Here is a 24952-nt window from a genome sequence, read left to right as displayed (position 1 = left end):
CTTCAGGCTGAAATAAAAGGAAGATAGTAACCTGAAGCCACATAAAGAAATTTAGGGTAAAAGTAAATGCATAGGCAATTGTGAAAGCTACTATTACTGTAATTTTGCTTGTAGCCCAATTTTCTATATTCTAGAGATTCAAAATACAAATGCATTAAAGGAGTTCCTGTCGTGGCTAAGTAGTTAACGAATCTGACTAGGAACCATGAGGTTGCGGGTTCGATTCTTGGCCTTGCTCAGTGGTTTAAAGATCCAGCATTGCCGTGAGCTGTGGTGTAGGTCACAGACGCAGCTCAGATCTGGAGTTGCTGTGGCTGTGGTGTAGGGCCAGCAGCTACATCTCAGATTCAACTCCTAGCCTGGGGACCTCCATATGCCATGGGTGCGGCCCTAGAAAATGACAAAAAACAAAGAACAACAATAAAAAAACAAATGCATTAGAAATTATTCATCTGTTATTATTGGGCACATAATATACAATGATGTCATCTATGGTATAAATAACAGAAAGTAAGGATGGAGCTGTATAGTAGAGTTTTGTATGCTACTGAAGTTAAATTGTTATCAATTCAAATTCAATTTTTAGAGCTTTGGGATATTAAATGAAACTCCCATGGTAACCACCAAGAAAATATCTATGGACTATATATATATATATAAAGAATTGAGAAGAGAAGCAAAACAATTCACTACCAAATCTCAACTAAAAATAAGGTAGTAATGCAGAAAAAAGAAGCACAAAATAACTATAGGCATACAGAAAACATACTGCTTTTCTGAAAAATGACAGAAGTAAATCTCCCCTTATCAGTAATTACTTTAAGTGGAAGTGGATTAAACTCTTTAATAAAAAATACACAGACTGGCAGAATAAATAAGAGTTCATGATCCAACTATGTACTGTCTATCAGAGACTCACAATACTTCTAAGGACAAATTTGAACGTAAAAGGATAGAAAAAATAGTTCACATAAATGGTGAATCAAATACGGCTGGAGTGGCCATACTAATATTAAACAAAATAGATTTTTAAAACCTTATGAAGAGGATCTCCTTGGTGGCCTAGTGGTTAAGAATCTGGCATTGCTGCAGCTGTGGCTCCACTCATTTTCAACCATGTGGGTGGACCTAGAGAGTATTATGCTTAATAAGACAAGTCAGAGAAAGAAAGATCCTCTATGTTGTCACTTATATGTGGAATCTAAAAAAAATGTATATAACAAAACAGAAACAGATTCACAGATGCAGAAAATAAACCAGTAGTTACTGGCGTGGGGAGGAAAGAGAAGAAGGGCAAGAGAGCGGGAAGGGATTAAGAGATAGGAACTATGATGTGTATAAAATAGAGAAACAACAGGGATATACTGTACAACTCAGGGACTATAGCCATTATTTTGTAATAATGGTTCTTTCAAAACATAAACAAAATTGATAAACTACACTGACCAAATAAAAAAAGAGAAGACACAACTAACTAAAGTCAGAATAACGGTGGAAGTATTACTATAAACCTTACAGGGGTGAAAAGGAATTATCAAAGGATACTATGAACAATGATAACCTAAAAAAGTAGATGACCATTAGAAAAATAGACAAACTTCTTGAAACACAAATGCTCTAAACCAACTCAGAGAACTAGAAAACCTCAACAGAAGTATAACAAGTACAAAGATTGAATCACTAGTCCAAAACCTTCCAACAAAGAAAGTTCAGGAACAGGTGGCTTTACTGGAGAATTCTACTAAATATTTCAAGAAAAATTAATATCCATTCTTCTCAGAGTTCCCAGTGTGGCTCAGCAGGCTGAGAACCCAACATAGTGTCCATGAGGATGTAGGTTTGATCCCTGGCCTCACTCAGTTAAGGATCTAGCACTGCCACAAGCTGTGGCATATGTCACAGATGTGGCTTCAATCCAGCGTTGCTGTGGTTGTGGTGTAGGCTGTCAGCTGCAGCTCCAATCGGACCCCAGCCTGAGAATTTCCAAATGTGCAGCTGTAACAAAAACAAACAAAATCAATCCTTCGCAAACTCTTCCAAAACACTGAAGAGGAAAGAATACTTCCTCACTAATTTTATGAGTCCAACATTAATTTACATTAAAATGAGAAAAAGATACCACGAAAAAATAAAATCAGACACATAGCCTTCATGAAGATAGATGCAAAAATCCTCAACAAAATATCAGTAAATTGTATCCAAGAGCATTTTTAAATAGCTCTTTACTATGACCAAATAGTAATGCAAGAGTGGTTCAACATAAGAATATCGGTCAATGTAATACGTCACTTAATAGAACGAGGGGAAAAAAACACATGATCATCATCTCAGTTGATGTAGAAAAGACACTTGACAAAATCCAACACCCTTTCTTGATTTAAAAAAAAAAAAATCCGGAGTTCCCGTCGTGGCGCAGTGGTTAACGAATCCGACTAGGAACCATGAGGTTGCGGGTTCGGTCCCTGCCCTTGCTCAGTGGGTTAACGATCCGGCGTTGCCGTGAGCTGTGGTGTAGGTTGCAGATGTGGCTCGGATCCCGCATTGCTGTGGCTCTGGCGTAGGCCGGTGGCTACAGCTCCGATTCAACCCCTAGCCTGGGAACCTCCGTATGCCGCGGGAGCGGCCCAAGAAATAGCAACAACAACAACAACAACAACAACAACAAAAACCCCAGCAATCTGGGAATATAGGGAAAATTCCTCAACATCATAAACATATTTACAAAAACTTCACAGCTAAATTACCATCAATGATGGGAGACTGAAATCTGTCCCCCCAGAATAAAGAACAAAGGCAAGAATGCCCAATTCCTCTGTTATTTAACATTCTACTGGAAGTTCTAACCAGAACTACTGGTCTGCAGCCAAAATAGAAAGAGCCGAAACTATCTCTTTTGCAGATGATATCATCCCCTAGATAAGAGTATCCCAAAAAATACACAAGAAAGCTATTAGAACTAATAAATCCAATAACGTTGCAGAACACAAAGTTTGTCTCTTTGTTGTTAGGGCCACATCCACTGCATATGGAAGTTTCTGGACCAGGGATTGAACACCAAATCCTTCAATCTACTGTGCTCGCTAGGGATCAAACCCATGCCTCCGCAGCAACCAGAAACACTGCAGATGGATTCTTAACAACACATTGCACCACAGCAGGAACTCCAAACTGGCACATGCACACTGTGGTATATGAAATGCCAGGCCAGCGGGGACCTGCTGTATAGCACAGGGAAATCTATCCAATATTCTGTGATAAACCATATGGAAAAAGAATGTGAAAAAGATTGGATGTGTGTACATACATAACTGAATTACTCGGTTGTACAGCAGAAATGATCACAACAGGAAATCAACTATCATTCAGTAACACTTTCAAAAATGAACAAAAGAAGGTGCAAAGTATACACAAAAATCAGATGTGTTTCTATACACATCGGCTACATTTACGCTGTTATTCCAGGAACTATGAAAGGATGTTCAATTGTGTCTTGGGCCATTTTCTGTAAACACTGAAATAATTGTAATTAGTGTGGCTCTTTTCATCTATAAACAGTGGCTTACCCCAACAATTTCTAAATGTTTTACCTTTTATTTCTAGGACAATCCATGTATTTTCCTTTCTCTTTCATTAGGTATTGAGGCTTAAAACTATGTGGCACACCAGACCCTTTCTCAGCATCTATTTCCAGAGAACCCCACTTGGACAATGTTGGATTACTGAATTGTATGACGTTTTCAAGCCACCCGGTTATGACATTCTTCAACATCCCTAATCCTACTGGCTTCAAAACATCTTGCCTTGCATTCCCTCCAATTTACAGCTGGTTGAGAGCTGTCAAGCTACATCACAAAAAAAGAATTTATTCAAGGGACCATATTAACAAAGGGCGAATGTCAAATCTACCGAAAAGCAAATATATGTGTCAATTTTTGTTTTAAAAAAAAGCAAGCTTTGGTCATAAATTTAAGGTAACATAGACCTTAATTATATCTGGTTTTATTGATTTAGAAAACAGCAATACTATCAAAATATTCATGTGAGTTAGAACTTTATTGTATAAGGAGAGTTTTTTCTTCTACACTAAGGGGTGCATGTACAACTTTGATGGAGCCCAATAGCTTCAAGCTTGTTTGGGTGTGATGGACCTCTTGGGATATTTATTTATTTATTTATTTGCTTTTTTGAGGCTAGGGGTCTAACCGGAGCTATAGCTGCCAGCCTACACCACAGCCACAGCCACGCCAGATCTGAGAAGTACCTGCAGCTACACCACAGCTCACAGCAACACTTTACCCACTGAGGCCAGGGATCGAATCCAAAACCTCATGGTTTCTAGTCGGATTCATTTCCGCTGTGCCACAACAGGAACTCCAACCTCTTGGGGTATACAGACATGGCCCTTTGAGCCAATTAATGCCAGAGTTCTTGGTCTGGCTGATCCTGTCTTCAAGAAAGGAGAACCCACCTTTCTTGAAGGAACATTTTTTTAAATTCCATTTTTGCTTGTCTATATTGTTTTTATCTATATCATTTTGATATAGTTGGTTTGCAGTGTTCTGTCAATTTTCTTTCTTTTTTGTCTTTTAGGGTCGCACTCGTGGCTTATGGAGGTTCCCAGGCCAGGGGTCAAATCGGAGCTGCAGCTGCCGGCCTACACCACAGCCACAGCAAGGTGGGATCTGAGCTGCGTCTGCAACCTACCCCACAGCTCACAGCAACACCAGATCCTTAACCCAGAGTGAGGCCAGGGATTGAACCCACATCCTCATGGATGCTAGTCAGGTTCATTAACATGAGCTTCCCCGGGAACTCCACAGTGGTCTGTCAATTTTCTATTGCACAGCTAGCAATCCCACTCTGGGGCATATATCCTGACAAAACATTCCTTGAAAAACATACATGCACCTGTATGTTCTCTATTGGTTTTAAATGTATCATTTGTATAGATGCTTCGGCTGTTCCTCTGGGGATGGCATCTTACATAGCTTATTGTAGTCCTGTGGTGTTGGCACCGGAACACACGAAGTGGAGGTAGCTTACCCTTCCCACTTGATAATTTGCTTTAAATAGTACAACTATATATGCTGAAAACCTTCTCAGATAAGGTAGTAATTTTTGCTTCAATCTGCAAATACAAGTTAGAAACTCAAGGCCAGAAGGATATTTGTATTGTATTTACTCACATTTTTACTCTTTGTATTCCTTTCTTTTTCAGAATATGAGTTTCCTTTTCCTATCATTTCACGACTGATTGAAGGACTGCCTTAGCCACTCTTAACTAGCTTTCTGGTCTTCTTTTGAGCTCAGGCTCCTGAATCAGTCACAATATGGCTCTGGGATGTACAGGGGGCACAGACTGTGGGAGATCCTAGAACTCACACAGAGGGGTCTGAACTTGACCCAAGAGACAAGCGTGAGAGCTCCTGAAACAGGGTTTTACGCAAGCCGTGTTTCATAGTGATCATCTTTATCTATGTAAATTCATATTGTGGATAATTGTTCCTCTGGGAGACCAACTGGAAAGATTGTAAGAATTTCAGTAAATATTGAAGCCCTAAGCCAAGATGGAGCTGGGGGAAAACACAGCAACATGTTGAGACCATCGAAAGGGAAGAAACCAAAATGTTATAGGCATTTGATTTTGAAAAAGAAACAGGAGGCACTTCTGGCCCCTAGTCTCATCTCTAGGAAAAGTTGTGTTAGACCCAATCCAGGCTAATTACTTGTTCTCTACTAATTGTGAACAGTGTATGGAAAGAAGGGCACACAAAGTCCTTTTCAGAAACTGAAGGCATCATGTTATTAGCCAAATCCCTTTTGATTAAAAGAACGACATGCTCTTTGTCCTCAATGGGGGATGAACACTGAACATGTACAAACTAGCAGAAAGGAGGTCTTTATTGCTTTGTTGTCCAATCAAGTCCTGAAAAAGACTGAGAGGGCACTCAGGGTTTTGAACTAAGTGCTGGGAAAATGGCCTTGGCCTTTTCTTCCTGGAAATGTACCACTCGACCTTGACTGCCAGGTTGTATGACACAAGAAAGCACAGACACTGGAGAGGCTCCCTTGGAGCCTAAAGTCCATGACTGTGACCTTTCACTTGCATGTCCAGAAACTGTGCCTCTGCGAGAGCAGAGCCAGCTGCTGCTCACAGCACTCAGTGCAGTCCATGCACCTTGCTGCAGGTCAGCCACTGTATGTGAAGGATGCTGTGTGAGGACCCTGGGGGAGGGGGGAGTCTCTGACATCACTTGAGGGACCCTATGCCACACCAAGGTCCACACAGCATCTTGTGAGCAGAAATGGGGAAAGAGGAGAGACTTCAGTGGGCTGCAGAGGTCAGCACAAACATGCAAAACAGAAGCATATTTGATTTTTTTCTAATCATCAAATTTCTTTGAAGTGTAAAGGTAACATTAAAATTCTTAAAAGGTTCTGGTTATAATAAACAGTGCTATTTTTAAACTGAGATTTGCATTACCATGTATTTGCAGTTATAGTGTTGTTTGAAAATTGTATCATAATGGTAGTTCCTCTCGTGGCTCAGGGGTGAATGAATCCGACTAGGAACCATGAGGTTGCAGGTTCGATCCCTGGCCTTGAGCTGTGGTGTAGGCTCGGATCCTGTTGCTGTGAGCTGTGGTGCAGGCTCGGATCCTGTGTTGCTATGGCTCTGGTGTAGGCCAGCGGCTACAGCTCCAATTCGACCCCTAGCCTGGGAACCTCCATATGCTGCAGGAGCATCCCAAGAAATGGCAAAAAGACCAAAAAATAAAATAAAATAAAATAAAATAGTATCATAATATATTTAGATGGAACACAGGGTCTATAAGGAAATATACTGGGAGAACTTGTTATTAATGTCTTTGAAATAAAGTTTAAAAGTATATTATGTAGGAGGAATCTAGAAAGATAGCAGAGGAGGAAGCACCAGGAATTGGTCTCCCCACCTAGGAAACATGTACACTGGCAGAATCTCTCTAATGCAACTAACTAGGAACTCTGGAGTCTATTGAAGGCTTGCAACATCCAGGGGAAGACTCCCACAATACATTGTAGTTAATTTGGGTCAATTTCAGCTCCTAGCACAGTAGCAAGTACCAATCTCCTATTCCCCTGCTCAGGGCAGACAGCAGTTTACATGCTTCCTGAGCAGTTTGAACACAGCTTGCAGGAGCCATGATGGGCAAAAAGGACCCTGTTCTCCAAATATTGGAACTCTCTCCTCTGATCGCTGATTGCTGCTTCTGATCACAGAGTGAAAAGAGACAGGCAGTGACCGTGGTTGTTGCCCCTCACCTCATGGTTGAAAGCCCCTCTCTTTCTGGCTGAAGAGACATCCATGAGATTCAGAAGGACGGTGCCGTTTCCTCCTCTTTGTTTTACTCTTTCCCCCTTTGGGGAGACAGACATTGAAGACTAGGATAGTAAAAAACAATTACATATATGAGGAAAATACAAAAGTCACTACACAACCCCAAGATAAGGTACGGACTCAGAAAAGACTTGAAGAGACCTTATATTTATCCTCAAGCTGGTCCCCAGCACAGAGACACACACACACAACTTTGAGGAAGGGGGAGGATCTGATTCCTAGAGTTACCACAGTATTTGATTTAAATGTCCACTTTTCAACCAAAAAAAAAAAAAAAAAAACACCACGCATGCAAACCAAACCAAACCAAACCAAACCATATATATATGACTCATGCAATGGAAAATAATAAACCCCTGACACTGTCCCTGGGAAAGAGGTAATGACGGATCTTCTAGACAAATACTTGAAAACAGTTATCTTAAAGATGTTCAAAGAACTAAAAGAAGATACAGAGAAAATCAAGAAAATAACGTATGCATAAAATGTACATGTAAATAAGATCGAAAACCTAAAAAAGAAATCAGGAACTGAAAAGTACAATCATTAAAATTTAAAATTTACTGGAAGGATTCAAAGGTGATTTTGAGCAGGCAGATGAAAGCATCAGTGAATTCAAAGATAAGAGAATGGAAATTATCTGGTCTGAGGAAGAGACAGAGAAACAAGAGAGATTACAGAAAAACAAAGAAAGCCTACAGGACCTGCAAGATACCATAAAGCTGACCAATGTATTTCTCCTGGTGGGAGTCCTAGAAGAAGAAATAAAGGGACAAAGACCAGTTGAAGACAGAATAGCTGAAAACTTGCAAAATTTGATGAAAGACGTCATCGTAACCATCCAAGAAACAAGTAATTCCATGTAGAATAAACTCAAAGAGATCCCCACTGGAACACATCACGCTCAACCTGTCAAAAGGCCAAGACAGAAAGAGTATTTTGAAAGCATCAAGAGAGAAGGGACTGAGCACATCCAAGAAATCCTTAATAAGATGATCAGCAGACTTCGCATCAGAAACTTCAGAGGCCAGAAAGCAGTGAGCTAATAAAATCAAAACATAAAAAAAGAAGAGAAAAGAAAAAGTGAAAACCGTCAACTGAGAATCCTTCTTTCAGGCAAAAATGTTCTTCAAAAATGAGGGAGAGATTAAGACATTCTGAAGTAAACAAAAGCTCAGGGAACTCAATACTAAACTGCAAGAAATGCTAAGGGAGTCATGCAGTTTGACATGAAAGAATACTAGCCAGCAACCTAAAGCCATAGGAGGAAATAAAGATCTTAGGAAAGGAAAATAAATGAACAATTATAAAAGCTAGCATCCTTGTAACGATGGTGTGTAATGATGATGTGGAACTTCACTTTTTTGTTTTCGACAGGATTTGAGACTAGGATGCTTTAAACAAAGTATTAGTCCAGAAGACAGTATGATTGTAACTTTGGTTGGTAACCCCACATTCTCTTTTCTTCCTAATTGAAGACACTAATGCAGTAAACATCATACCATTTTATATGTTTAGCATATTATCTATAAAGATACAATTTGGTAACTTCAACAACTAAAAGGGGTGGAGACAGAGTCATTAAAGGAGCAAAACTTTTGTTTGTTCCTGAAGTTAAACTGGAATAAATTCATCTTAGTATGTTATATCTTTAAAATGGTAAATGTAATTTCTGCAAAAATCACAAACAAAATATCTAAAGAATATATAGAAAAGGAAATGAGAAAAAAAGTATTTCCTCACAAAAAAAAAATCCAATTAGGAGTCTCATCATGGTGCAGCAGAAACAAATCTGACCAGGAACCATGAGGTTGCGGGTTTGATCCCTGGCCTCGCTCAGTGGGTTAAGGATCTGGCATTGCCGTGGTGTAGGTCACAGACGCAGATCGGATCTCATGTTGCTGTACCTATGGCATAGGTCAGTAGCTACAGCTCCGATTAGACCTCTAGCCTGGGAACCTCCATATGCCATGGGTGCAGCCTTCAAAAGACAAAAAAAAAAAAAAAAAAAAAAAAAAAAAAGCAACTAAACACAAAAGAAAACAGTAATGCAGAAAAAGAGGGACAAAAAACTATAAGGCATATAAAAAACCAATAGCGAAATGACAGAAGTAAATCCCTCCTAAGAGTAATCACCTTACATTAAGTGGATTAAACTTTCTAATCAAAAGTCAGAATTGGCAGAAGGATTTTTTTAAAAGTATATGATCCAACTACGGACTGTCTACCAGAAACTCACTTTAGATCTAAACACAAATAGGTTAAAAGCGAAAAGATGGGAAAAGCTCTTTCATGCAAATAGTAACCAAAAGAGAAGAGAGATGGCAATACTAAAGGAGTCTGTGAGTTTTCCAGGAGTCATGTGAATTCCAAAGATTTTTTTCCCTCTTTAATCATGTTCTTTTAAGGCATTGTGTGCTCTGCAATTTTCATGGGACATTGTTAGCAATGGATGTGTCCTTTCTTGCACATTATCTACTCTGCATTCTCACAATAAGTCTCTTCTATCAAATGATTCAAGTATAAAGAGACTTTCTAGAAGAGTACATTAACCTTTGAAGTTAATCAATTCCGTCGTTCATGGGTTATAGCAGTGGGAGAAAACTTATGTACCCATATATTTCCTACTGACTGGGGTGGGGGGCAGTCACTGTGGTACGCTTACCATCAGCCACAGTTAGAAAGTAACACCAGGTCTCTCCCTCCAGCAGAGGGAAGGGAAGGGATGGGCTGAGTGACCCTATCTAGAAAACGGCCTTTCTGAAGAACAGACTACAACATCGAGTCTGAGGGAGGGCCTTTTCTTTTTATTCAAAGCACTGCCTCTTAGCACATCACTCACTGAAGAGTCAAACAAGGACAGAACCATGCTGCAGTTCCCTGAGAGTGCACAACAGGGGATCCTCACACTTTGGGAGAATATTGGCAAGACCCTGGAGTAAGACTCTAGAGATCATTAATATGACCCTTGTACGTTATTATTTTATTGGTGAAGAACTAAATACTAAAGTACTTCAAGAGGCCTACATGATGGAAAAAAATGATGTTTGCTGTTCACACAGCTTAAACCACGACTTATGTTGTAGAGAGATTCATCACAACAATGGCTACAGTTTGGAAAAGATTTGTGTAATGCGACTGACTCAGACCACCTCAGAATTTGGTTATTCGGACTCGCTGGAACCTGTTTTCTTAGCTCATTAAGAGGGTAATTATTAGTTGACCCTTGTCTGCCCTCTAAAGTTCGGTCAAATAAATGTCCAACTTTGTAACTTAAGCCAATTTAATGGTATGATTTGACTGGGTTTAGCAGGATGAATATAGAGAATTTACTCTTGACTATTCTAAAAGTGCCTCATTTTGTTTCATTTGGTGAAATGATAGCTGCTTTGTAATTTTGCAACATTTACTTATACTTTAAAACAATTGTTTCTTGAGTCCTCCAAAGAGTCTTACAAACCATCTCTAACTTGAAAGAAAAAAAAAATGTGTTTTAATGGGCAAGAAAACTTTGATTTTTCACATAAGGTAAGAGAAAACAAAACAAATATCAGACGCACACTTGCCATGCTCATTCCCATGTGCCCAAGAGGAAAATGAAAAGAAAGACGACGTCAAGACAATGGGTGCTACTATGGGAGCTGTCATTCAAGATTTGGAATTTTATCTTCAGCAAAGTGAGGGTAAAATCCTCTCTCTCTCAGCAGCCTATAAATAATTCACATTTTTGTCAAAAGACTCTCCTTTAAGAAATGCCAAAAATTGATTCCAATGAGAAAAGGAAATACAATTCATGATGAAATGGAGGAGAAAATGCACATCGATGATTTAATTTATCTTGTCACGTTTTATGTCTAGATAGCGAGTGTATCAAGGAGGTGCATGCTCGATGATGAATAAAGACAGGCTGATGAAAACACAGACAGCTAGGTGTGGAAGCACAAAACAAAACTGCCTCTGAGAGTTGGAGCCCCATCTCAGATTGTCTTCCACTATTTACTCTCTTGAATGAAACATGCACATGGATTAGAGGCTATGCTTTATCTAGATGAACCCTCTTGAACATACATGAGTAAACAGAGTCCTACAATCATGAACTCACCCACATTTAGAGGACCTAACTTTATCACATGAATGGATGAAGATTCCCAAAGATTATTGGACCATCTTATGTTAAGCTAGTTGGAAAGCCATCAACTAAGTTCAGCAAGATATCCAACGCCTCTCCCATATTTGACACGAAAAATATCAGGGGCAACAGAGTTAAATCAAGGGACTTAATATACATAACCAATGTGCAGCCAGGTGTGCCACCTGGGCATTTTCCTAGGAAGTCTTCTTTTTTAAGAAGACTATTTTCAGCATCTTACCAAAGCCTTGCCAACCTCTGCCAAAGGTCTCAGAGAGATAAGCTCCTCCTATGTTTCTCTATCAGGCAAAGTCAAGGATATCATGGTGTTTGTGCTCCTGTTTTACTGGGTGGGGGGAGGATGAGGGCCCCATTCAGATATCTCACACACCCTGTCCCAGATGTTGGAGGGAAAGAGGCTCAGAGCCAGAGGCAGCACTCGTCATGGTCCCTGCAAAGGCCACTGTCTTCAACCACAGTAACAGGAAGAAAAACAAAGGAAAGTGAGCAACCTGGAGTTTTGTCATCAGCCCTAGAATCCTAAGATCGGCAAATAGCTTTTTTTAAAAGGCAATTTTCTTTCTTTCTTTCTTCTTTTCAGGGCCTCACCTGAGGCATATGGAGATTCCCAGACTAGGGGTCTAATCGGATCTGTAGCTGCTGGCCACAGGTACAGCCACAGCCACAGCTACGTGGGATCCCAGATGAGTCTATGACCTACACCACGGCTCACAGCAATGCTGGATCTTTAACCCACTGGGTGAGGCCAGGGAGCAAACCTGGGTCCTCGTGGATACTAGGCGGGTTCATTAACCACTGAAGCATGATGGGAACTCCTAAAGGCAATTTTCTCATCTTCTATTTTCTTCAACAGAAAGATTCGATAAATTATCTATTGTTTTCATCTTCAATTTCCCAATATTCAACCTAAAAGACCGTTTATGTCTAGACATGGAGAACAGACTTGGGTTGCCAAGGGGGAGGGGGAAGGAAGTGGGATGGATGGGGGGGAGTTTGGGGTGAGTAGATGCAAACAACTGCGTTTGGAGGGGATCAACAACGAGGTCCTACTGGATCGCACAGGGAACTATACCCAACCTCTTGGGATAGAATATGATGGAAGATAATAGCAGAAAAAGAATATATATAAGGATAGATGAGAGATGAGAGATAGATGATAGATAAACGACTAGGTCGCCATGCTGTACAACAGAAATTGACACAACACTGTCAGTTAACTATACTCAAAGAAAACATTAAAAATAAATAAACAGGAGTTCCCGTCGTGGCGCAGTGGTTAACGAATCCGACTAGGAACTATGAGGTTGCGGGTTCAATCCCTGCCCTTGCTCAGTGGGTTAACGATCCGGCGTTGCCGTGAGCTGTGGTGTAGGTTGCAGACGCGGCTCGGATCCCGAGTTGCTGTGGCTCTGGCATAGGCTGGCAGCTGCAGCTCCGATTAGACCCCTAGCCTGGGAAACTCCATATGCCGCGGGAGCAGCCCAAGAAATAGCAAAAAGACAAAAATAAATAAATAAATAAACAAAATTCTGTGTCCTCACACTGTAAAGGTTTTCTCAGTGTTAATGATGAAATGCTGGCCAAACTCCCAGGGGGGGAGACTAATTGACAGTGGCAATACCCTGAGATCCTGGGTTTTGCTCTATCACTGTCACTGGGTCACTTCTCATAGAAGGTCCTGACTACTTCAGAAATGCTCAGACAGTACATTGCGTTAAGGAGTAGAGTGTAAGGAAATACTTTTCCTGATGCTTTTAAGCTATTCACAAACTGCTACCATACATCTACCCATGGAAATGTATTTCCTTGGAAGACTGTATTTATGTCTGGGCCCCCCAAAAACAGATGAGAAGATGACTCCCACCTCCCTAATGCCTGCTGGGGAGATTTTCTTCTCAGCTTGTCCTCAGGATTTGGCAAAGGAAAAGAAATATTAAATATTAATATGCTGTCTGACGACTGCCCCTACTGAAGAAAACGGTTGTTCCAAACCACCCATGAAACACAGGAACAGTTCTATTAAAGAAGGATGGTTACTTTAGTTTGGGCTAGAAGAGAATTAGTCTAAGAATTCCATGGTTATAGATTCTGATCAAAAGATACAGGGAAAATGTTAGTTTCAGATGATTACTAAGAAGAAGATTTTCTTTAGGTGCTCTACAAAGATAGCACGTACACAGTAATCATGATTTAATTGTGGATTAGTACCATTGGACAATGTCTAACATTTCCACTTGAGAATTACACAACTACCACCATCCACATCTAAACAAAGGGGCGAAGAGGTAACTCTTCCACCTGGATTCTTGGGATGTTGTGTATAAAAAGGAGATAGATGAATGGGAATGTTGGCATGGCTGTAACGCTGCAGTACACAGGAAACGACGCCAGGGGGCCTCTTCCATCTGTCTGGAAGAGGAAAGCCCAAGAGATCACCCTTGTGCTGTGGGCTTCTTAGATGCTCCTAGAAAGCTGCCAAAGGGAGTTCCTGTTGGGGCTCAGTGGAAATGAGTCTGACTACTATCCATGAGGACACGGGTTTGATCCCATTGGCTGTGGCTGGGGGGGCTGGAGGCTCTCTCCCTGATTCAACCTCTAATCTGGGAACCTCCACATTCTGCAGGTGTGGCCCTAAAAGTAAAAAAGCTGCAAAGAACCAACGTGCCCAGAGTGTTCCATACACTTCCAAAGCAGAAGAGAAGAGAATGAATCTCTCCATATTGTTAATTAGGATCTCAAAGGAGTCTCGGTTTTGCATTGCTACTCTGTGATATATATCAAACATCATTTGTCATGAAAATACATGAAACTAGATTTGATATGAATAAAAGGGGAAAAGAGGTTTTGGGGGTTGGAGGGTTGGTTCTCTTTTGCTTTTATTTTTGTTTTTGTTTTGGCCACACCAGCAACATGTGTAAATTCCTGGGCCAGGGATAAAACCACTGCCACAGCAGTGACCTATGGCACTGCAGTGACAGTGCCAGCTCCTTAAACCACTGCACCATAAGAGCATTCCAAAGAAGTATTTCCTATTAAGGTAAATTTCTTTTATTACCAGAGTAATATAACATGCCTCCTTCAAAATGCAAATCTGGTATATGTTCATCATCAAAGGAAGAAGCAAAGAATGTTCAGTATTTAAATGTGAAGGAAGGCCTATGACAATCACACTGTAAGCCACTGGCTAATGAGTGTCATTTTGCAGTATCTTTATATTTCCTCCAGGTAACTATTCCTTCTTTCTTTGAAATAAAAAGGATCCTAAAAGGTAGAGTAAATCTCAAGAAATATCACTGGGAAAACTTGTAGAGTTGAACCTTACATGCTATAGAAATGGAAGCTTCTTCTCAAAGTCATGGAATTCAGAATTAAATCCTGTAATTAAGTGAGGAACTGGGGTTCTACTACTGCTTCATGGTAATTGAATAGCTGCAGTACATGAGTTCAATCTTCCTAAATGGTGTGTTACTATCCAAATATGCATGTTATAACCAATTTTTAAATTTTGCAATAACTATACCCCCTTGCTTGCTTCAAACCATGTTACAAATACAATTCTTTGAGAGAGAGGAATATGATTTTACAAGCCAGCAGCTCCTCCTCATTAAAAAAAATTAAGAGTCTCCAGGACCTGGGGAGAGGACAGCAGCCCACAGGCAGAGCCCCAGCCCTACGCCATGGCGCCCAAGCCCCCCTCCCCAACCCTAAAACCCCGTTTTTTGGTCTCAACTCAGTGATCTGCCACCGAGCTGACTGCAGCTTGGGGAGGCTGAAGTACAGCAGAGGCCACAAAGTGATCCCCAGAGCTCAGGCTCCCAGCGGCCACAGCTCCCAGGCTCAGGCCACCAGTGCCCCCTGCCCCACCCAAACCCGGACCCCTCCTTTCCTGTCTCTGGTTCTCCACACCTGAACTTTGGGGGAGCTCCAGCCGACAAACGTTCTGACGACTTGCAGTGAACTCCGGCCCTGGCCACCCACCGGCCGGGGGGAGGAAAGGGAGGTAGGCAGGCAGGGAAGGGGAGGGAGCCGGCCTCCAGCGGGGTCGGGGGAGGGCTGTGGCCGGACACCTACCGGCTCTCAGAATCGTCCTAGCTGCTGCCTCCAGGTGGGGTGGAGAACTGTGCTCCTCTGTGGGAACAGCCTCTGCTGTGCCCTCTGCTCCAATGTAGCCGCTCGCGTGCCCCTGGTCAGGGTGGAGTCATGCCGCCAAGGCCGGCGGAGGCGGAGGGGGGGGGGCCTGCAGCACCTCCCCCTCCTACCCCTCCCGCGGCCCAAATTAAAAAACAGCAAAAAGCACCTCATCACCACCTGGAAGCCCTGTGCGGCTGGCGGAGGGCACAGCGTGAGGCTCGCGAACTCAGCAGGCTGGGCCCAGGCTGGGCAGAGCTGGGAGGCGGGGCCTGGCTTAGGGGAACGAGGTCCTGCAGCTGGTTTTCGCTGGGCTCCAGCTCTGGCTCACGCAGCAGCCTCTGCTGCCGCCTCTACATTCCCCCTCAGGCGCCGTCACTGCCGGGGCTGCCACCACGGCCGCCTCCAACGGCCTCCACCGGCTCTGCCGCCGCCGCCGCCTCTGCTGCCGCGCCAGCAGGGGCAGGAGCTCTGAATGGCTGCCAGGAGGGCTGCTGGCAAAACCTGACACTCCCTCCCGCCCCAGTTCCCCTCCTGCCTCTCGCCTCCCACCCACCTCCTCACAACCCCCCCCCCCCACCTCCTTCCTAATGCAGCCCTGGCCACTTGGAGGCACAGGCTCTAAGGCTGGAGCTGCAGCCAGTGAGTGCACTTCCAGCTCTCCACACTCTGAGCTGGTCGGCCCGGTCTTCCTTTTTTTCTGCAACGTCACAAAAATAAATAAATAAGAGGGAAAAAAATAAGTTGATTTAAAAGCTGTTTTCCATAAATGTTCTACAGATGAGACTTCAGTTCATATAATTGAACTTCCAAAAAAAAATACAGAACACACATTTTTATGAAAAAGGCCGTGACCAGACCTACCCATCTCACTCTCTCCTACTGTGCACACAAACCAGGCTTAAGTACAGCTGGAGTACCAATCAGTAGGGGGATGAGGGAATCCGGGGGAATTAAAGCCCATAGCTTGGGAAGAAAAAAAAATTGAGTTCCTGTCGTGGCTCAGCAGAAACAAATCTGACTAGCATCCATGAGGACACAGGTTCAATCCCTGGCCTCACTCAGTGTGTTCAGGAGCCGGCATTGCTGTGAGCTGTGGTGTAGGCCAGAGGCTACACCTCAGATTCAACCCCTGGGAATCTGGAAACCTCCATAGGTCGTGGGTACAAAGCCTTTCAAGGACTTTCAGGAAGCAGGGGAGAAGGAGAGAGATGATATACACAAAAGGGGAAGCAGGGGCCATGAACAAAGGGGCATAAATTAGCTTACTGGGTCCCCACTTGTATTTAAATGAAAAGGCCAGGTAGGGTTTACTTGGTGGAGAGCTGGTGGGTAGTTTAGCACTGGAAGCTGCCTGGAGAAGCACAGGCCAGGTAAGCAGCAGTGAGCTGACCCAGCCTGGATGTAGGGCGGAGTTACACCAGCCTGTGCATTCCAACCTGAAAAGGGATGGAAAAGTGATGGAGGAATTCCCATAGTGGCTCAGTGGAATCAAACCTGACTAGCATCCATGAGGAGACAGGTTCAGTCCCTGGCCCCACTCAGTGGGTTAAGGATCTGGTGTTCTGGTGAGCTGTGGTGTAGGTCGAAGACACTGCTTGGATCTGGTGCTGCTCTGGTTGTGGTACAGACCAGCAGCTACAGCTCCAATTCGACCCCTAGCCTGGGAACTTCCAGATGCTGCCGGTGTGGCCCTAAAAAGACCAAAAAACAAAACAAAACAAAACAAAACAAAACAAAAACAAAAAAAAAACAATTGAAAAACAATTGAATCCATCTATGAGTGTGTTCCTAACTGAAGATGAATGAGATAACCATTGTGCAGTCTTGGCTCTCAGGCAGAGATGACTAAGGATAGAAACAGAAGGAGCTGGGACATGAGAGTTCTGGCTCTGGGGTCAGTTGAAAGGAAGTGTCAACTCTGGCACCTGCTAGTGGAGTGGCCCCAGGCAAGTCACTTAACACATCTGAACCCAGCATTCTGTGTTGTAAAATAAAGAAGATAAAATCTACCAAGATGAACTCTTTGTAAGAGGATAGATTATGTGAGCTATGTGTCCATATATCTCTGAGGAGCAGTGGTTCAATATTCCTTAATTCACTGTCAAAAGAGACTCTGTAGAACATGCAAGGACTAAGGAGACTCAACTCTCCTTGACATGTTCCCACACAGTTGTTAATAAACAGATACATATTGAGACGTAGATGATAAAATGGGAACGTTGTGGGAGAGGGAGGAAGAAATGGAGTCTCAAATGGTCCCTCTGGGAGGCTGGGGTGGGAAAGGAGAGATTACAGGGGAGAGGGAGGAGAGGGGCCAGGAGGTCTGAGGTGAGACCCCTTGGTGGCAGTGAAGGTCAATGCTTAGGAAGAAGCTGGCAAGATGGGGGCTGACAGGAGGTCTGAGGTGCTGCTTTTGCCCATCTAGGGCTCCCTTGAGGAGGAGCCAAGGGCCCCGCACATTCCCTGGCCTTCCCAGACCCCAAGAGCTCACTGTCCTCAAGCCCTGAGTGAACCACAGCTAAAGGTCTTGGGTCCATAGGTGACAGTGACCCTGGCTCAGCTTGGTCCACACTCAGAGAAGCAGTCTCCTTGTCAAGAGGGTGTGGCCCCATGCTCACCACACAAGAGATTCTTCTGCATTTGAGAAGGACTGGGATCAGAGATTGCGTGATTGTGCCATGACCTGAGTTCTTGGCCTTCCTCCAAAGATAGAAATGGCTAAGAGGCCAGAAGGAAAATTCAGGCAAGGCTTTCCTGGGGCCCCTGTGGCAGCAGAGGGGAGCAAATACAAACACTAGGCTCCTTTGCTTGTTGGATCTCTGGCTGTGGGGGAGGTAAGCTGGTTCCTTATATGGGGGGAGGGTAGAACAGATCCAGGGGTGGGGTCAGAGGGGTGGCTTGGATGGTCCACCACTCCTTCCGTGGTATTGGGTGCCGTACCCTGCTTTTTCTCCCAACAGCCGCTTTTGCTCTCAGCTGTTCAGAAGTGGCAGCTGGGGTTTTAGGTTGTTTGCATCTCCTTGCCTCAACTGCATTACACAACTATTTTTAGACCCTTATAGTTTCTTTGTATCTTTTGCTCCAGGAGATGTTTGTGCTGGTGCAAGCATTGCAGCAACGGCAACAAAGGATCCAAGCCTGTCTCTTTCAGACAGCATTAGAGATTATGAACATTGTTGTAATTAACAAGAAGGGAAGTAGCAGGCACCCAAGATCATGACTGTTCAAATACCTGAAGGACCAGAGCTGGTCAAGTGGTCAAGTGTGCATGTCAGGCTTCTGGGTGGAGGAACCATGGACACAAGCCTAAGTCCCTAAGAGGCAGATGGGGGGGGAGGGTGGATGAGGTTCCAGTGGGAGGTTCCAGTCTCTCATCCCCTTCTTGGACAAAAGCAACTGTCACACTTCTGCTGACACCATTGAAATCTTTAAGATTATGCTCGGTTCCACATATTTTTAAAAGATGTCGTTACATGATAACATTTTTGTACATTTTTTGGGTTACCTGACGAAGGTTTGGTAGAGTATTTGGAAGAACTTACAGAGAATTTATGATTAATGATTATCATGTCCATATACTGTCAATTTTTTTTTTTTGTCTTTTTTAGGGATGCACTCGCGGCATGTGGAGGTTCCCAGGCTAGGGGTCGAATTGGAGCTACAGCTGCAAGCCTACACTACAGGTGCAGCAAGGTAGGATCCGAGCCACATCTATGACCTACACCACAGCTCATGGCAATGCCAGACCTTAACCCACTGAGCAAGGCCAGGGATTGAACCTGTGTCCTTATGGGTACTAGTCAGGTGCTTTAACCACTGAGCCATGATGGAACTCCACAAATATTTAAAAAAAAAAAAAAAAAAAAACCTTGAATATAGCACAAGATGTTGTCAAGGACATTGGAGGTTGATGCAAAGAAAGGGATGAGGGGTGGGAAGAGGGGAACATGGCCTACTCAGCATGATCCAGGCATGGCTGGCAACTTCTCCATCAGGGGTGCTCCATATGGTGTTCTTGGGAGCCTGGGGGCCCTTGTAAACCTTGGTTATCTAATACCTGAAACCTAAAGTCTGAAACACAGCAGATTTTCTGCTGTCCTCTCCAGGACTGTGTCCCAGAGGAAACCTCTATTCCCAGATAAAGCATCTGCTGCAGCTTCTGGATGAGGGGCACATTTTCCAGATGAATTAGTGTTTGTTGAGATTTGTGGTTCTTATTATAGTTTAAATGTCAAACATCTTTTTTTTTTTTTTTTTTTTAATTTTAGGGCCACACTCACAGCATATGGAAGTTCCCAAGCTAGGGGTCCAAATGGAGCTATAGCCACTGGCCTACACCACAGCCACAGCAATGCGGGATCTTAGCTGTGTCTGCAAACTACACCACAGCTCACAACAATACCAGATCCTTAACCCACTGAGCAAGGCCAGGGATAGAACCCACATCCTTACAGACACCCGTCAAATTCCTTTCTGCTGAGCTGTGATGAGAACCCCTTTAAACATATTTCTAAAATTGTTGTGCACTTTAAAAATAATTTATAGCATAATTTAAACCACTGAAAACCTCTTATGCATTTTAGATATACATATATACATATGCATATATATGCTATATATGTATACAATGCATATATATACATGTATATATGTATATATGTGTTGTATATATAAGGATATATATGTATATATAATTAAATTCTCTATATGGTATATATCAGTTAATTGATATAAACCACTTGTCTTTCAATAGTAGAACCTACCTGTATCAGCACAGTTGGCCTTGCTCTTAGGAGGCCTGCAGAGGGGCAGCAGGTGCATTGAAAGCAGGGCCTGCACCCGAGGCCCCCCTCTACCCCACCTTTGGGCAGGACTCCCAGTAACTTGCTCGACCTTGCTGTGCTTTCTGCTTTTGGAAGATGCAACTCATAGGAGTTTTGATAGAAGTAACTGAAACTGTGATTTCCCCCCTCTCCTTTCCTGAAGTGATCCATTTAATGGTGCCTTAAAAATCATGTAAGTAGTATGGCATAAATGACAAAGAAAAAGAAAATTTTCCTTTCAGGAGTAGGAAAATAATGTAAGAGGGGATTTCAGAAGTTAAACCAATCCAAGTATAAAATAACCACTTTTGGGAGTTCCTGTCGTGGCGCAGTGGTTAACGAATCCGACTAGGAACCATGAGGTTGCGGGTTCGGTCCCTGCCCTTGCTCAGTGGGTTAAGGATCCAACGTTGCCATGAGCTGTGGTGTAGGTTGCAGATGTGGCTCGGATCCCGCGTTGCTGTGGCTCTGGCGTAGGCCGGTGGCTACAGCTCCGATTTGACCCCTAGCCTGGGAACCTCCATATGCCGCGGGAGTGGCCCAAGAAATAGCAAAAAGACAAAAAATAAAATAAAATAAAATAACCACTTTTTTTGAATCTCTCTGTCATCTAAAGGACCCACAGCTATTTTCCATTAGCTGAAATTTTGTTCCAATAATAATAATAACAACAACAACACGGAGTTCCCATTGTGGCTCAGTGGTAATGAATCTGACTGGTATCCATGAGGACTTGGGTCTGATCCCTGGCCTCACTCAGTGGGTTAAGGATCTGGTGTTGTTGTGAGCTGTGGTGTAGGTCACAGACATGGGTCGGATCTGGCATTGCTGTGGCTGTGGTGTAGGCCAGCATTTCAGCTCTGGTTTGCTCCTAGCCTGGGAACTTCCATATGCTGTGGGTGCAGCCCTAAAAAGACAAAATAATAATAATATTATTACTAATAATAATAACAACAACTTAATACCTAGGTCTATCCCTACATTGGCAAGTATCTATGAAAATCCATTATGGCCTTGGTACTTATATATTTCTATTTTTTAACTTTTAATCTTTCCTTACTCTGAGCTATCTGAACAAAGCAGGCACCATGGATTTCTTATGTACAAAACACAATTTATGGTATAATCTAATAGTAACAATACTGTGGGGTGAAATCATATTTTGTGAGTGAATTGGCAGGAAATAAAATCAAAGCAATATTGTACAAGCAGGTAAAGTACAACTTGGCAGCTGAATGACTGGTTTCCCCATTCAGTGTGAGTGGACCAAAAACCTCCACTAGGTCCCTGAGTGGGGCTGCCTCTGGCCCTGTGAGTGGGCTTCCCAGCAAGCAGGCATCTGTAAGCCTTTCCAAAGCACTCCCATCACTGAGGAAGGCTCAGGGTTATGGAGTTGGTGTGGGAATGACAAGTGGACATGGACTGGGTTTGTGTCAAGAAGTCAAGAGGAAGGGTTAATGGGTGAATTATCACTTTACACACCCCTCATCTTTCTATTAATATTTTTAATACAAATCAAGAGAATGTTCTCATAGGAGAAACTTACCCTCTGTTAAAAAAAATGAAGTATATGCAAATAAATGTGTTTCTCAGTGGAGAATTTTTTTTTAAATCTGTATATGAATTGCAAACTATACCTAATTTAGCTGGATACAACAATTTTTCATTAAACATTAAAAATTAACACTGCTTAATAGACAACTTCTGAGGGCTGTGTAGAAAATGAAATCTTTGTTCCATGTTGCTTTAAATATACTCAGATACTTGAATGTCAGTGTACCTCTACCTAAACAAATGTGCATTTGTTCCTCAATGAACAAATTAAATGGAATCAGTTTGGGCAAGGAGGATTCCACTAACATGATATTCAGGACTTATTATTGAAATGGCCTAAAGTGATATTTTTCTTTAAAAATATGTGGCAATTTCCCTTCGTGGCTCAACAGTTAACGAACCAGACTAGGATCCATGAGGACATGGGTTTGATCCCTGGCTTTGCTCAGTGGGTTAAGGATCCAGCATTGCCGTGAGCTGTGGTGTAGGTCACAGACTTGGCTCAGATCCCATGTTGCTGTGGCTGTGGTGTAAGCTGGCAGCTACAGCTCCAATCTGACCCCTAGCCTGGGAACTTCCATGTGCCAGGAGTGGGGCCCTAGAAAAATAAGCAAAAAATAATAAAAATAAATTTTAAAAATATATGTGGTAAGAGTTCCCATCATGGCTCAGTGGTTAACGAATCCAACTAGGAACCATGAGGTTGTGCGTTTGATCCCTGGCCTTGCTCAGTGGATTAAGGATCCAGCATTGCTGTGAGCTGTGGAGTAGGTCACAGATGCAGGTCGGATCCCGCTGTTGCTGTGGCTCTGGCGTAGGCCTGTGGCTACAGCTCTGATTAGACCCCTAGCCTGGGAACCTCCATATGCCGCAGGAGCGGCCCTAGAAACAGCAAAAAGTAAAAAAGACAAAAAGAAAAAAAAAGAAATATATATATATATGGTATACTTTAGGACTTCCCTGGCGGTGCCACAGGTTAAGGATCTGGCATTGTCACAATAGCAGCTTGGGTTCTTCTGAGGTGTCTGAACACTCCTGGCTCCCCTCCCCACCTTTCCCGAGGTGACCCTGAGATCAGAAGTCTGGGGGAAGGGGTGCAGTGGACAGCTGTGTGCAGCCTTGACTTATTTTGCCCATTGTGCCCAGGCCCTGACTGGCTCATTCTTTCTGGTCTGCGTTTACCCACTTCTATGCAATTTAACACAGGGATTCAGCACAGGTCATGGGGAGAGCAATTGGCCTGGGTAGCACTGGGCACCCCCTTTTCTTGCAGCAGCTGTGTCCTTTCCCAGGGTGAGGGGAGGAGATGCTGAGGAGGCACTTGGGCCCTGAACACCAGAAACCACCAGATTGCAGGGTGGACTTCTCCTGGGGCCCTGGGTGCATTTTCCAAGAATTCTGGGTTCCTCTAGAAAGCCTTTTCTTATACCTTCTGTCTAAATCCCACCTCACAACTAGAGAAAGCTAAATCACCTGCTTCTCCCTTTCCTTTTTTTTTTTTTTTAAATTTCAGCACAGTTGCTAATATATCCTAATTCAGTGGCCTTTTTTTTTCTGGCACTGATTATTCCAGGAAGAGCTTCCACTCTCAAGGAAATTTCTTAATCTCTTCCCTGAACTGCTTCAGTCTTTCTCCTTTTACCTCTCCCCTTTTTGGTGCATAAAAGTGAGATTTTTGGGATTAGAAAATAGAAATTCTCCTCACGCTCTCCCCCACACCGCCCTCACTAGAATGTGTGCGGGCAAAGCTTAGCAGATGTTGGGCCCCCTATCTGACTATGGATACAGTGTAAGTGTCAGGTCCCACCAAGCCCCACCAACCACATGGTTCATCTTCGTAGGACAACAGCCCTTCTCACCCAGCCACACTGAATGAGTTCTGAGCACAGCCAGCCATGGGCATAGTTCTGTCTTCCATCTGAGAAAGAGTGTAGGGAGAGAGGGAGGCCCGGAGGGGTGAGAAATGTGATGGCGCCAGGAAATCCAGAATGTGCGGGACATTAGGTTCACAGCAAGGCTTGGATTTCAGACCAGCAAACACAGCACGAGCTGATACCTTCTGCATGCAATTCCACCTTCTCCATGCCTTTCATCAGCCAGGCGAATTGTGAGAGGACATGGCTAAGTCTCTTTCTCTCTCTCTGTTTCCACATCTACCAGCTAGGATAATGGGGCCAGTACCTCAAAGCATTTAAGAGGATTACACATGATAAATGTGTATTACTCTGGGCGGAGTCTGGTGAGTAAGCATCCACGTTCTACCTGTCGCTCCCCTTTCCCTCCTTCTGCATGTGGCTTCCTTTTCTCCTCATCAGGGTTGATGACATCCAGGTCTAAAAAGCAAAACTGGGGCATTTATTATAAGTATGTTCTCAGAGTTCCCTTCATAGCTCAGCGGTTAATGAAACTGACTAGGATCCATGAGGATGCAGGTTTGTTCCCTGGCCTTGCTCAGTGGGTTAAGGATCCAGCATTGCCATGAGCTGTGGTGTAGGCTGCAGATGCAGCTTGAATCCCATGTTGCTCTGGCTGTGGTGTAGGCCGGCAGCTCTGGTTCTGATCTGACCTCTAGCCTTGGAACCTCCACATACAGTGGGTGCGGCCCTAAAATAGCAGGGAAAAAAAAGTATGTTTTCAACCCTTATTAGGAGAGAACTTTTCCCCTAATACTTATGTAAAGCAGTGGGATCAAAGCTGACAGTGACTCTGAGCCATATCCCAGAGAAAGGCAGCAGCAGGCCTGCCTGCATCCCCACTTGTCTGTGTGTATTTCCTGGAGCAGGGCTCCTTTTATCTAATCAGAGATAACAGGTGCATTCTCACACCACAGTTTTCTTTCTGCTAGTCAACTTTTTAAAAATCCATTGTGTTGAATCATTCGCCCAAAACTTAAGGTATTAGCTCATAATCTTTTAC

General features: G+C 43.3%; 1 long non-coding RNA gene across 6 annotated transcripts in view; it reads right to left on the bottom strand.

The window, feature by feature from the left end:
* The window catches only part of LOC146404676 (uncharacterized), a 47796-nt gene extending 31663 nt beyond the window's left edge, over positions 1-16133 (bottom strand). For all 6 annotated transcript variants that reach the window (XR_014841427.1, XR_014841424.1, XR_014841426.1 and 3 more), the window contains exon 1: positions 15600-16133. This is a non-coding gene — a long non-coding RNA (uncharacterized LOC146404676). The remainder of the gene's footprint in view (positions 1-15599) is intronic.
* Between the last annotated feature and the right edge of the window lie 8819 nt (positions 16134-24952).

This window comes from Sus scrofa, chromosome 3 (genome assembly GCF_054392235.1).
Source record: "Sus scrofa isolate SSC_HxYL_T2T_F1_AM1 chromosome 3, Sscrofa_HxYL_maternal_Yorkshire_Landrace_v2.0, whole genome shotgun sequence".
Classification (NCBI taxonomy): Eukaryota; Metazoa; Chordata; class Mammalia; order Artiodactyla; family Suidae; genus Sus; species Sus scrofa.
Note: the sequence above shows the minus strand (reverse complement) of the source record. Positions and strands in the feature narration are given on the sequence as shown.